Raw genomic sequence first — 12,997 nt, 5'->3', positions numbered from 1 at the left:
GGGTAGATAGATGAATGATAAAGTTTGGAGTGCTTTATAAACTATGCAGTGGACAATCGAATGGCAGTTCCTTGCAAAAAACAACCTAACCCTGGATGACAAACCAGAAATCCCAAAAACCATGCCGCAACTAATAAGCCGGAAACAAAATAGAGAACTCGTCGCAGGTATCACCATCGTCCTCATGGCTGATCCAATCTTTGTAACATCACCTTATTCTTTATGTTGCAAAAGCACCTTAAAGAGTTGTAAGGGAACTATAAAGATTGAACTTCTGAAGTTTATTAAATTATTAATGCCAGGAGAAGGCACTCATATTCCAATGCAGGTAATTAACCGCAACTGCCATTCTCAATTTCGTCAGCAATTTTATTTGGATGAGTAATTATGGCCGACCAACTAAACTTGCACAGCCGAGTTCTGAAATCATTAGGAGATACTTGATAGGAAATACGAGGGATGCACTACATCCTTATTGTCGTACAATCATAGAATTTCACTGATATTCTTCTACATTATAATGATATAACTAATAAATTGCCCTTAAAAATCTGTTAAGAAAAGTCTACGGACTATACCACTCTCTTTTCAAAGCACACAATAGTTTGTAATTTCTTTCTAATCACTTATCAAAATGAAAAACTAGGCAGTCCTATATAGGCATTATAATGCAAAATGAAAACGTAAATCCACTTAACTCTATAAAAAAAACTGACTACCCATTACCACATAATTAAGCAGCCCATTATCACACAATTATTGACTATCCATTACTACACATTGACTACCAATTACCACATAATTAGGTAGCCCATTACCACACAATTATTGACTATCCATTACCACACAATTTTTGACTACTCATTACCACACATTGACTACCCATTACCACATAATTAGGCAGCCCATTACCACACAATTATTGACTAACCATTACCACACATTGACTACCCATTACCAAACATTTTGATTTGTTGCAACTTTCAACATGTCCCCTCAAATCAAAACGTTCTCAACCTGAGCATTTTTGTTAGCCTTCTAAAGGATTCAATCGGCAACGGCTTAGTTAAAATATCTGCTACTTGCTCCATGGTATGACAATACTCTAGCTCCATGGTTTTCTGCTTTACATGGTCTCTGAGAAAATGAAACCGTGTATCTATGTGTTTGCTCCTCCCATGATGTACTGGGTTCTTTGCAAGTTGCATAGCTGATTTGTTATCTACCAATATCATAGTTGGTTCTTCTTGTGGATGATCCGGCTCTTTTAATATATTCCTCAACCAAATTGCTTTACAAACTGTAGATGCAGCCGCCACATATTCTGCTTCACATGAAGATAAGGATACAACTCCTTGCTTCTTTAAGGTCCATGAAAATGTAGTTGACTCAAGATAGAAAACATAGCATGTGGTGCTTTTCCTCCCATCTTGGTCACCTCTCCAGTCACTATCTGAATAGCCCACTAACTCTGCAGCTTCACCATAAGCATAGAATAAACCCAGGTTAAGTGAGCCTTTAATATACCTTAGAATCCTCTTCGCAGCTAGCCAATGAGACTCCTTCGGTGTCTCCATATAGCGACTCACAAATCCGACTCCATAAACGATATCTGGCCTTGTGATCGTCAAATACCTCAAGCTACCAACTAGACTCTTGAAGAGAGTCGAGTCCACGAAACCTCCATTTCCTTCTCTAGATAGCTTCATTCCTGTGGCTACTGGGGTGTTTACTGGGTTTACTCATATTGAATTTCTCCAAGATCTCCTTCATGTACTTCTTTTGGGATATAAAGATCCCATCTTGCTGCTGCTTCACTTCGATGCTAAGGAAGTCGGACATCAACCCATTGTCCGTCATCTCAAATTTATTGAACATGGACATTTTGAACTCTGCAAACATCTCAGCACTATTATCTGTGTATAGCAAGTCATCAACATAAAGGCAAATTATTAGAAATTCACCTTGATGGTTTCTTTTCATGTAGACGGCATGCTCATAGGGACATCTGGTGAAGCCATTTTGATGAAGATATTCATCGATCCGTGCGTTCCAGACTCGTGATGCTTGCTTTAAGCCATACAAGGCTTTCTTCATGCGGTAAACTTTGTTCTCTTACCCTTTCACCAGAAAACCTTCTGGTTGTTGCACATACACCTCTTTCTTAAGTATGCCATTGAGGAATGCTGACTTGACATCAAGGTAATATATCTTCCACCTCTGATGAGCTGCAAGTAAAATCAATAATCTTACCGTATCCACTCAACTAGGGCAAATACTTCTTCATTAATCGATGCCATATTTCTGTATGTAGCCTTTCGCTATAAGCATCGCCTTGTACCGATCAATTCCACGATTTGTTGTGCGCTTAATCTTGTATACCCACTTGACACCAATCGCCTTATGATTTTGTGGGAGTGTTGTCAACTCTCAGGTGTTATTCTTCTGGATGCCGTGAATCTCCTCCTCCATTGCCGATCGCCAACAATCTTCTTTCTCAGCCTCTTGGAAGGTGAGAGGCTCGTGATCAGCATATAAACAGAAAAAATTGAACTCATCACCATCTTCTATCTGCTCATAAATCTCTCTGAGGCTTCTCATTCTGATGAAACCTCGATGCATGGCAGATCTGTTGCTAGTACCTCCCCCAGAAGATGAAGAGCCTCTTCCAGGAGAGGGTGTAGCTTGCTGAGGAGATGGTGGTGTAGCTGGTGGTGGAACCTCCTATGGGGGTTCATCAGGTTCATCCACCACAAGTTGCTCTTTGGCAGTTTCTTCATTGCTCCAGTTCCATGATTCTCCTTCGTTGAAGACGATATCTCTACTAACCACTAGTTTCTTGGTTAGTGGGTTATAGAGCTTATACGCCTTCGACTCCTCACTGTATCCAATGAAGATACATTTTTCACCGCGATTATCAAGTTTCTTCCTTTTGACATCAGGTACTTGAGCATATGCAACGCACCCAAATATTTGTAGGTGCGCCACACTAAGCTTGTAACCACTCCATGCCTCTTGAGGTGTCTTGTTCTTTACTATCTTCGTCGGGCATCGATTATTGAGCAAATAAGTTGAGCACGCCACAGCTTCCGCCCAGAACTGCTTCGGCAGTTCCTTTTCTTTGAGCATGGTACTTGTCATATCAAGGATGGTTTGGTTCTTTCTCTCTGCGATGCTGTTTTGCTGTAGTGTGTAGGCAGTAGTAAACTGCCTCTTTATGCCTTGCTCCCTACAATATTCTTGAAAGACATTTGAGGTGTACTCACCACCTCAGTCAGATCGGAGGGTTAAAAGCATGTAACCACTCTCCGCTTCAACTAGAGCTTTGAAGTGCTTGAAGGTAATGAAAGTGGCAGATTTTTCTTTAAGAAGGTACACCCACAATTTTCTACTGAAGTCATCAATGAAGGTAATGAAATATCTATTACCTTCCAAAGAGACAGGCTCAATCGGTCCGCAGATGTCAGTGTAAACAAGTTGCAATGGTGCCTCTGCTCTCCATGACTTTCCACTAGGAAAAGAAAGCCGTGGTTGCTTGCCAAGTATGCAACCTTCACAAACATGATTTGGTGGGTCGATTGCTGGTAGGCCATGTACCATGCCGGTTGTAGAAAGCAGCTTCAGGCCATCAAAGTTTAGATGGCCGAAGCGAAGATGCCACCTCCATGACTCATTCTCAACGTGTCCTTGGAAATACTTCTCGAATTCTGTATTTAGATGTAAGGGGAACATACGGTTCTTTGTCATCTTAACACAAGCTATGAGGCTTCCATTTGCATTTTTCAACCAAAGATGGTTGTCTTCCATATGTACTACGTATCCCTTTCTGTGTAGTTGACCGATGCTAATAATATTGCTTTTCATGTTAGGAATATAGTAAACATCAGAAATATACTCGGGCTTACCATTCTTTTGATAGATTTTAATCTTCCCTTTGCCTTTAAATGGGAGTTTTGAAGAATCTCCCAAACTCACATTTCCATGAACTCCTTCTGTGAGTTCCATGAAAAATTCTTTCTTCCCGCACATGTAGTTGCTAGCACCCGAGTCAAGGTACCAAGTATCATTCTGAACACTTGAATCATCATGAGCAAGAAGAAGTGTAGAGTTGTTACCCTCATTATTTGTTGCTTCGGTGAGATTGGTTTACTCTTCAGTTTTGTGCTAGCAATCCGATGCATAGTGCCCAAACTTATGAGAGTTGTAGCATTGAACATTCTTGTTATTTCCACGCTCAGGTGTGAATCTTCCCCGATTGCCTCGTCCTCGGCCTTTGAAGCTTTGGGTCTCCACTTGATTTTGAGTGGTTCGTTGTTGGAGACCACATCCCCTGCCTCTACCACGACTACGGCCTCTACCATATGAGCCTCGATCACTTAAAGTCAACTTTGACTCTAGTATTTGTTCCAAAGCTGTGGAGATAGTTTTCTTTTGCATGCGTTGCTCATGAACTTGGAGAGATCCCAAGAGCTCCTCAATTGAGATCTCCTCCAAATTCATCGACTTATCAATCGCCGCCACCACGTGCTTGAACTTTGATGAGAGGGATCGGAGCAACTTCTCCATCACTCGGACATCTTCTATCTTTTCACTATTTCTTCTCATATTATTCCCGATTAATACTAATCGTGAATAATAGTCAGAAATAGTTTCTTTGTCTTTTATTTGAGCGCCTTCAAAATCGTCTCAGAGTTTGGAGGCGAATTCGCTTCACCCATTCGACTTTTTTTAGATGGTAGCAAGGATATCTCATGCTTCCTTGCTCGTCGTTGCTTCGGCAACTCTCTCGAAGGTAGACTCGTCCAACCCTTGATAGATTATGAAACGAGCCTTGCTATCCTTCTTTCTCTGCTCTCTAAGAGCCTTCTTCTCTTCCGTGCTATACATGGCTTCTACTAGCGTTGTGGGTTCCGTGAACCCATCAATGATTAGCTTCCACAAATCTTGAGAACCAAATAAGGCTCTCATTTTGATTGACCAACTCTCATAGTTATCTTTTGATAACTTTGGTACTTGAGGATTGACAAGATTAGTGGTGGAGGCCCTGAGGAGAAGAAAAGGTGAGAAAATAGATCTAAGTGGCTCTGATACCAATATTAAGAAAAGTCTACGGACTATACCACTCTCTTTTCAAAGTACACAATAGTTTGTAATTTCTTTCTAATCACTTATCAAAATGAAAAACTAGGCGGCCTTATATAGCCATTACAATGCAAAATGAAAACGTAAATCCACTTAACTCTAAAAAAAACCCGACTAGTCATTACCACATAATTAGGCAGCCCATTACCACAACTACATATTACCACACAATTATTGACTATCCATTACCACACAATTATTAACTACCCATTACCAAACATTTTGATTTGTTGTAACTTCCAACAAAATCAATCCCGTTCATCTGCCTTCATCAACAATTATCTGGGAGAACACCTTGCTTGCAGTTGTGTCCGAGCAGACTTCTCTCATCCCTGCCATCGAACGACCTTCATCAATTGATATCCTAGTTGAAGGCGCCCATCCGACTGCTGTCACCGGAAACTGCGACTCCACATTACCACTGTCCTCGTAAGGCTCCCTCTTCAGCTCTGTTTCCTGAAGCTGGAGAGCATACTCCAAGTTCCACAACACATCCGCCATGGTCGGCCTATCAACAGCACACTCTGCAAGGCACTTCTCCGCTGTCTCGCCAAACTTGCTCAGAGAATTCACATTGATCTTCCCCACAAGCCTCGGGTCAATGATCTTCTCCAGTTGGCCTCTTTGCTTCCACTGCAGAGCCCACTCTGCCAGGTTGACCTGCTCACTTGAGAGTGTCTGGTCGATCACTGGCCTCGCGCACAGCACCTCAAGGAGCACCATTCCGAAGGAGTAAACATCAGACTTATCAGTGAGTTTCAGGGCCTTGAAGTACTCCGGATCTAGATATCCAAAGGTGCCCTTGACCTTGGTGGAAACATGGGTTTCCCCGTAAGAAGGCCCCCACCTCGAGAGCCCGAAGTCCGATACTTTGGCCAAGTAGTTATCTCCAAGCAGAATGTTGGTGGACTTGATATCACGGTGTATGATGTTATGCGAGTAGCCCGTATGGAGGTAGTTGAGGCCCCTGGCGGCGTCGATGCATATCTGCAGCCTCTGCTTCCAGGAAAGGCATGGCAAGTCGGAGCCATGCAAGTAATTCCGGAGAGGCCCCTTCTCCATGTACTCATAGACCAAGATCATTTCCGACTGTTCCTCGCAGTAACCAATCAGTGAGACAAGATGGCGGTGGCGAATTTGGGACAGGAGAAGGATCTCTCTCTGGAACTCTGGATAGCCTTGCCCTGACCGTCGCGTTCCTCGCTTCACTGCAACTCTGGTGCCATCGCTGAGAACTCCCCGATAGACCTTCCCAAACCCGCCTGTGCCGATCACGAGCTTGTCGTCAAAGTCGTTGGTCCCCACTTTGATCTCAATAAAGCTGATATGAAGAGACATTTTGAAGTGGGGCGAGGCACTGGGTGCTGTTCTTTCAGTAAACTGGCTCGAGAGATCAACAGAATTGGCACCGTCGGTCCTGTATGGTGCCCGCGTTGTTTCCGCTGGCTTTATCACACTCTTCGAGCAACATCTCTTACATACAAGCACCAAGACAGCGATCGCTGAAGCAATCAGAAAAACACCACCAACAATGGTTGAAATCAGAATGGCAACATGAATCTTCTTGGTTTGGCTATTGCCTGAGTCAGGGTTGAAGCTTCCGTTGAAGCTGCCGAACACCTTCATGATCTCCAGCCCGTTCAGGATAGCATTAGCCGTCGTCGGGCTGCTCTTGCTCGAACGGCCAATGCTAACATTGATGAGGTGCTGCGAGGTTGGAACGTACAAGGTGGAGTCCAGAAAGAAAGGTTCCGCTGGCTGATCTACTTTATCAGCTGGATGGAGATCTTGGTGCGCAAATTGGTCGCCGATATAAACGTCGAAGTAGAGGTCAGTATAGATCTTCGAAACGAAATCACAGAAATGCATTCGGATCAAGTAACTGTAGTTTGAAGTTACAGGGAAGCTCCAGGTTATGTTGAAGTCGAAGTTGGGGTTGGATAATACCATGGAGCTCGATATGTTCATGGTTCGGGCAGTGTCGTAGACGTTCGCCGGTGCGATTACAGGATCTACGCCCGCCGCGTATTTGATGTTCTTGGGGCTCGTGCTGTTATCCAGCGAAAAGTCCTTGTCTGTGAAGAGGTACTCATCGTCGGGAACCCAGGTCCTCCAAAGGGTGTCATTGGCCGGGGTCACCTTTTGGCCTCCCACGTTGATCCTGTGGACTATCTCCAGTGGCTGGTGGGCTAATTGGTTGATACTCCGGCTGGAAGGTACTGGCTGGGGATCTGTGCTGTTGCTGATGAGGTTGGTGGGTGCCGGGAAGACTTCAATCGCGTTGACGAAGGCTAAAGAAGATGCACTGGAATTAGAATGGGGAATGAAGGTGAGGGCGAGCTCGGCGGTGTCCACCCAGAGAAGGTACTCCTTGATGACGGGAGTTTGGGTGTTTGGGACGGAGAAGCCGAAGAGGAGGAAGCGGTCGAGGGCGGAGACGTCAAAACGGGCAGTGGCGAGGTCATGGTTTTGGTCGGTGAAGGAGAAGAAGTGGAGACGGAGGACATGTGTACCCTGGGAGTCGAGCTTGAATCGGTAAGTGGAGCGCTCGGTGAAGGCCCTGGCGGTGGCGTAGAGAAGGGAGGAGTTGGGGTTGGAGAGGGAGATTGAGTTGGACTTGGGGGTGAAGAAGTCGGAGTCGGGAGTGAAGTTGCGAGCGGGATGGTCGGTGGTGAGGGGAATGATGGAGGTGGAGCCGCAGGCGAGGAAGTGGGGATTGGTAGGGGTGAAGGCGGAGGAGGATAAGTGGAAGAAGGATAAGTAGAAAATAGTAATTGCGAGCAGCAGCTCCATCTCGGAATGGCGTGTGGAGAGGTGCAGCTGATGCTCCGAGATATTGAGATGGCACCAGGGAAAAGAAGAGGGGGCGAGCACCGGGATATTGGGATAGGAAGATCTGAGGAGGATTCCCCTCTTGACGCGGTAGACTTAGTAAAGAGGGCGAGCTGTCAGCGACGACCGGAGACACTGACCTGTGTTGGAACGTTCTCGATGGTTGACTTGACGGGGCTGCATGTTTCGCATGAACGCGCGAATCCACCGATGGATCATCAACTGCACAGCGCTCCGAACCCCGTCATCCATCCGCCTGCACATAGCTCAAAAAGCGACCAGGGGATGATCCAACGGCACATTCGTGCGAAGGCAGGCGAATCCTTCATTCGCGCGAAAGATTCAACCCTGGCCAGGAAAATGTTATCCGGTGTGGAAATTTGGTGGTGCGGTTTGGTCTTATACAGACCTCGACATTGACTAGCTGGTCTACGCTCCGCATCAAATGGGTAGCAGATCTTTTGCGATCTGAGCGGTGGGAAATTGTTTTGATTTAGATATTTGGTATATTTGACAGGTTCAATTTTTTTTGTTAATAATTTTTATTTTAAAATCCACCATGATATATTAGAGCCACATCTAAGCGGCTTAGCTTTAAAATTTATGGCACACTTGGTTGTTTGAATTTTCTTCGGCTATAATCATGAAGAATTTACACTCCTCCAGACAAAGGCAACGACTCAAACAATCCAAGTAATGATTATATGATATTCATCATAAAACAAATAGGAACCATATCCAACTTGTTAATTATTTATTAAAATAAATTTTTATATTTTAATTCTGTGATGAAAAATTATTATCTATACGGTTGTGCATGCCACCAATCACCGTGATGTATTACCGTGGATTCCATTCGATGGTGATTGGCATATATAAATACGCCTTGGTGATTGGTGGCATGTACGGGCATACTGGTGCGCGTAGTACATGCTATAATTTTTTTCTCAGTGATGAAGTAGAAGGTTAGTTTACTCTTGGGTTTCAAAATAAGTTTGTAGAGCCATTCAAAATTGCTTAAAAGTTTTTTTTTTTTTTAATGATAAGGAGGGCTAGAAAAACAGCCATCCAGCTTTTATTAAAAATCAAAGATCGGGAGAAATTACAAAAGTTTTAGGAGAGAGATACAAGGGAGAGGGAGAGGAGAGATACAAAGTCAACTGCTTGTTGACAAAGAACACATTCACCACTATTCTTTCCAAGCTTCTTGCCAAGGGCGTCTCTTGTATTGAGCTCTCTCTTGTAGCAGAGCCCAGGGAAGCTTTTCATCTTTAGGGGTTTACAGAGGTTCCAAAGAGAAGATGCGAACCTACATGACACTCCTCTAGAGTTAGTAAATAGAAAAAGGGACGATGATGAGAAGGTACCTTCACAATCTGATATCTCCAGACAATTTTGTCCTCTTCGCTATTGAATGTAACCGCAGCTAGTAAGGAGAGCAAGTGGTTGAGCTATGAGCATATCTCCTTTGATTGCCGGAGATTTGAGTTTCCATAAAATGGTTCTCGAGTTGAAGAAATCCGGCACTGATCTATTTTTTATTAAGCTGCAAACATAGAGGGCAGGGGAGATCAACTTGAGAGGAGTATCATATAGCCAGCTATCTTTCCAAGACAAAGTCCCTCAGCCGTTTCCAATATAGAAGTGGACTCTGTTCCAAAATGGTGGAAGAGTCTTAATAACGTCTTTCCAAAAATTTGAACATCTCCGTCGGGGCTTCCAACTCATGGACAATTTTATCTTCTTATGATAGGCATGCTCAATTTGCTTTCTTTAAAGGCCAACATCTTTTGTAATAAACCTCCACCCTTATTTCTCTAGCAATGCTGTTGAATTAGGTAATGTTGCTGGAAATTGGACCCGGGGGCTACCGCGAAGCCGGGAAAGGAGGAGCTTCGCTGCAGGGACGGTGGTCGGCGGCGCGCCGACTGGTGACGTCCTCCTGGAGGGGTGTAAGTCCTGCAAAAAAGCCAGTGGCCGGGCTCTCCGGCGCCGGCCCTCCGATGCTTAAGTCAGAGGGGGGCAGATATGTGTAGAGAGCAAGGAAGAGAGTATATGGAGAAGACAGCAGGAATATTTGGATAAGATGAAGAAGATGAAGAGGGTGATATCCTCCCTTGTGTCTGTGCTGTTTGCTTCTTTTCACCCGGTCCTGGAGGGTTCTGTCCGGGCGGCCCCCCATCCTTTTCCCCCCAGGTTTTCCTTTATAGAAGGATTTTTGTTACCTGGGAGGTGACATGAGGTTTGTCCTCTTTTGTAATAATTGGGCACGATTTGGCCCATTAATGACGTAGTGGAGAACGGGACCGAATCGGACCGGAATCAGGGAGTTGTCACGGTCGATCGGACCTGTTGGAGTGGTTGAACCGCCGGCTGTGGTGGGCCTGGGGTCCGTGGATGGTAAGTGCATTTATTACCGAATGAACCGGCGGTTAGGGAGAGCCATACGCTCTGATGGTTCAGTGATCCGGAGATCGTCTTGGGCCGTGCTCATTAAATGACTGGGTGCATCGGAGACTTGAGGGAGTCTCATGCATTAATGGCAGGTTGTGCCGAATACCTGCAGAGATCTTATGCCTTGATGGCTTGGAGATAGTGGCAGGCTATAGTAGAGTCGCGTGTATAGCCGCCGGACCTTTCGAGAAAGCTTGGCGGGGAGGAGTATTAGTTAAGGCATCGGCTCGGCAAGGGTGCCGAGCCGAGCTGGTCGCCCAGAGGGGCGCCCTGTGGCGGGGTTGCTTCGAGTACTCCTGGTTGGCGCCCTTTGGGCGAACACCTTCTAGCCGAGCGCCTCTATTTGGCGCTGTCTCTAGTCAGCGCTTTCTAGTTGAGCGCTTCTCTGGTCGGCGTCCGCTGGTCGGCTCTTCCTATCCGAGCATCTCTACTTGGTTATTTTGATTGGGCGCCTCTTGGCGCTCTCTCTGGTCGGCGCCCTTTAGTCGAGCGTCTTCCTGGTCGGCATTCTTTGGCCGAGCACTTCTCCGATCGGCGCTTTTCGGCCGAGCGCCTCCGTGGTGGTATGACTTGGGGTTTTTCCCCCAACACTACCCCCGACTTCCGAGTTCCAGTTGGCTAACAGCTGGAGCGTGGGAAGTAGCTTCAGTTGGGTCATTACAGATTCCGAAAATCCTAATTTATTGCGTATTTTGAATTATCGAGCGCTTTGAGGTGTAATAGGCGGCGTCTCTTCTTTTCCGAAAAGTCTCATTATTGGGACACTTTTTGCGAAGCGTCCTCGCGTCGTAGGCTCATGATGGGGCCGCACGATCCGATGGGGCGCTTCGGCGTCCGAAACGCTAGCCCTAATTAAATGCGTCGTTCTGTCTTTTGGACCGACACGCGTCGCCATCTAAACAGGATACAGCGTTTTTCTCGCTGATCCGGGCCGTTGGGGAGGTCTATTTAAACTCTCCCCTGGCCCTCTGTCCTCTTTCTATTGCCTTCTGCTTCTAGCTTTCTTCCTCTCAGCCTCTCTCAGTCCGAAGTTCTATTCTCCGGCGTTTTCCCCAGGTCGTCCTTCTTTTTGATTTCTTTTTCTCGCTTGCAATGGGTTCTCTCCCTAGCGAAGTTGAGTCCACCATGAGCATCCTGGAGGTCGAGATGACCGAAGAGTGGTTCTTCCCTCTTCACGGGTTCCGTTTGGAGCCCGCCAGGCGGAGGGACCGGATAACCGATCCTCCGGTAGGCCGGATCGGAGTGCATCTGGAATCGCTCTGGGCCGGCCTCCGATTTCCTCTTCACGGCTTCGTGAATGAGTTGCTAACGGTGTGCCAGTTGGTTCCGGCGCAACTCACTCCGAACGCCTGGAGGACGGTGGTCGGTTTTCTATCCCTGTGTTTACTGTAGGGGATTCCGACTTCTGTCAACGTCTTCCGGCGACTTTTTATTTTTAAGTCGAATCCGGGAGACGGAGAGTGGCTTTACATCGCCCTCCGGGCGGGTCGGCCACTCTTTCATGGTGCCCCCTCGTCCATTCATGGCTGGAAGGAGAAATTCTTCTTCCTTGGTTCTGCACAGTCCTGGGGGTTTGACCCACGGTGGGGACCGGCTCAGCTCAAGTCCATCAACAAACCCCCCAGACTTTCTCCACGTGAGCAGGGGATCCTCGACGCCATCCGCAGCTTCGGGGACTGCATCTTACTGAACGGCCTCATATGTGAGGACGCTTTAGTAAACGTGGGCTTGAGCTCGGCGCGTCCCCATGGTAAGAGTAATTTCAAGGTGTATTTATTTCCTTACTGTTCTAATGTTCTAATCCTTTTTGCCTTTGCAGATATCGCAAAGATGGTGACGAAAAGCGAAGTCCTCTACGCCCGCTTCCAAAAGAGGGCAGCCGAGCTCTCGGGCGAGCCCACCGAGCCGAGGAAGAAGCAGAAGGTCTCGGCGACCCCGGCGACCCCGGCGCCTCCGGCGGCAGCAGTGGCCGAGGCGGGTCCTTCTCGCCCCGCTCACTCCGAGACGGGTCCTTCTCAGCCCGCGCGCCCCGAAGCTGGTCGGAGGGAGGGCGCGGATTCCGGGGGCTCGGCCTCCAGAGGAGCCTCGATGGCGCCCCCATGCCCGACGCCCTTGACGCAGATTCTTGGTCGGCAGGACGCTTCAGTTGCCGACCAAGGGAGGAGTTCTGCGGGTCCTGTGCTTGCACGCCCAGCCATAGTTGTGCGGCGGTCAGATCGGCCGCTTGTGCGACCCCAGCCCCCTAACTCCGAGCCGGGGAGCAGTCAGGGAGCCTCGGGGTCGGCTCCGCCTAGGCCAGCCGATGCTGGCCTCCCGGGCCCATCGGGCTCGGTGGAACGGGTGCCCCTTGCACCCACCTGGTCGGTGTTCGAGGGTGATTCAGCCCTCGAAAACCCTCGAGTAGCGCTTGAGATATTCCGGGTCGCGCTGCTCCCAGCCGACCGGGCCATGATGCAGTCCATGAGCTATAATGCTTTCATGGACTTTACCCGCTGCAACGCCGTCCGGGTAAGTAAAATTCTCCACCTGTGTAATCTGTATAGATTTTCTACTAGTGGCGCCTTATGTT

The 12,997-nt window shown here is 47.2% G+C and overlaps 1 pseudogene across 1 annotated transcript; it reads right to left on the bottom strand.

Annotated features, from left to right (window-relative positions):
* Positions 1 to 5,146: 5,146 nt before the first annotated feature.
* Positions 5,147 to 8,041, bottom strand: LOC148703213 (putative receptor-like protein kinase At5g24010 pseudogene; annotated as a pseudogene). Its single transcript, XR_015988045.1, has one exon. The product of XR_015988045.1 is annotated as a putative receptor-like protein kinase At5g24010 pseudogene (transcript).
* Between the last annotated feature and the right edge of the window lie 4,956 nt (positions 8,042 to 12,997).

This window comes from Phoenix dactylifera, chromosome 6 (assembly GCF_051530095.1).
Source record: "Phoenix dactylifera cultivar Ajwa chromosome 6, Ajwa_hap1_PhDact_Kaust_v1.1, whole genome shotgun sequence".
NCBI classification, from domain to species: domain Eukaryota; kingdom Viridiplantae; phylum Streptophyta; class Magnoliopsida; order Arecales; family Arecaceae; genus Phoenix; species Phoenix dactylifera.
The sequence above is the reverse complement of the archived record's forward strand: the minus strand, read 5'-3'. Positions and strand labels throughout refer to the sequence as shown.